The sequence below is a fragment of the Mastomys coucha genome, unplaced genomic scaffold (assembly GCF_008632895.1).
Source record: "Mastomys coucha isolate ucsf_1 unplaced genomic scaffold, UCSF_Mcou_1 pScaffold15, whole genome shotgun sequence".
NCBI classification, from domain to species: Eukaryota; Metazoa; Chordata; class Mammalia; order Rodentia; family Muridae; genus Mastomys; species Mastomys coucha.
In genome coordinates this window covers 105,058,831-105,059,929 of record NW_022196897.1, presented here as the reverse complement: position 1 = coordinate 105,059,929, position 1,099 = coordinate 105,058,831, and positions in this window count along the sequence as shown.

Sequence of the window (1,099 nt, the reverse complement as noted above, 5' to 3'; positions counted from 1 at the left end):
AAAAAAATGCTAACACTAAGAAAAGATGGGCTTACATTAGAACTAGTTGGTTTTGTAACACATTACAAATTTACCACTGAGCCAAACCTAGCATTCTACCCACAATGAAGTCCCTGCATAAAATTATTCACACCTTATCTGCTTTGAGCTATACTTACCAGCTTGATGATTTCAAAACTTTCATAAGTCTCAAAGGCTGATCAGCTTGAAAAATATGGCTAGTCCTCCCCTGATTCTCACAGGCTCATATTTATAAACTAAAAGTTAGTTAATAAGTGTATGAAGAAAATTAAAGGCCAGAACCTAAAGAATAGAGCATACTCCTGGGTGCAAAGTACTTTGTCTTTCTAATTAAATATTACAAAATTAATTTCTGACTAAGAAACCAAAGCATTAAATAAAATGTACAATTATGATATCTGTTAAACTTGAAGTTTATAAAAATTCCAGTCTTCCTTATAGTTAATTTTAGCAACAATTTTGACAGGAAGCTACTGTACTTATGTTACCATCACTCAGTGTTCTGTGGGAATCAGAGAAAATATATTTTAATATATTCTCTAGGCAAATTGATGAACTGGGTATAAGATCTACTGTCCAGCGCTAGAGATGTAGTTCATTTAGTAGAGTGATTGCCTAGCATGTACAAAGCCTTAAGTTCAGTCCTCTGCACCCAGATAAACCATGTACAGTGGCACACATCTGTAAGCCCAGCACTTAGGAGGCAGAAGCAGGAAGGTCAGAAATCCTATATCATCCTTAGCTCCAGCCAGTTTGAGACCATTCGAGGATATGTGACACCTTATCTCAAAAATAGAATCCACGGGCTGTAATAGAGCCTTAAAATCTGATAGATGTGGGCTAGAGAGATGGCTCAGTGGTTGAGGGCACTGACTACTCTTCCAGAGGACCCAGGTAATTCCAATACCCACGTGGCAGCTGGCAACTGTATGTAACTCCAATATCTGATACCTTCACACAGACATGGATGCAGGCAAAAACCAATGCACATAAAAATGGAAATAAAATATTTTTTAAAATCTGATAGACGGCTTGTGATTGATTTCCTCCCTGGGCTATGACTATGAGGATATTTTTG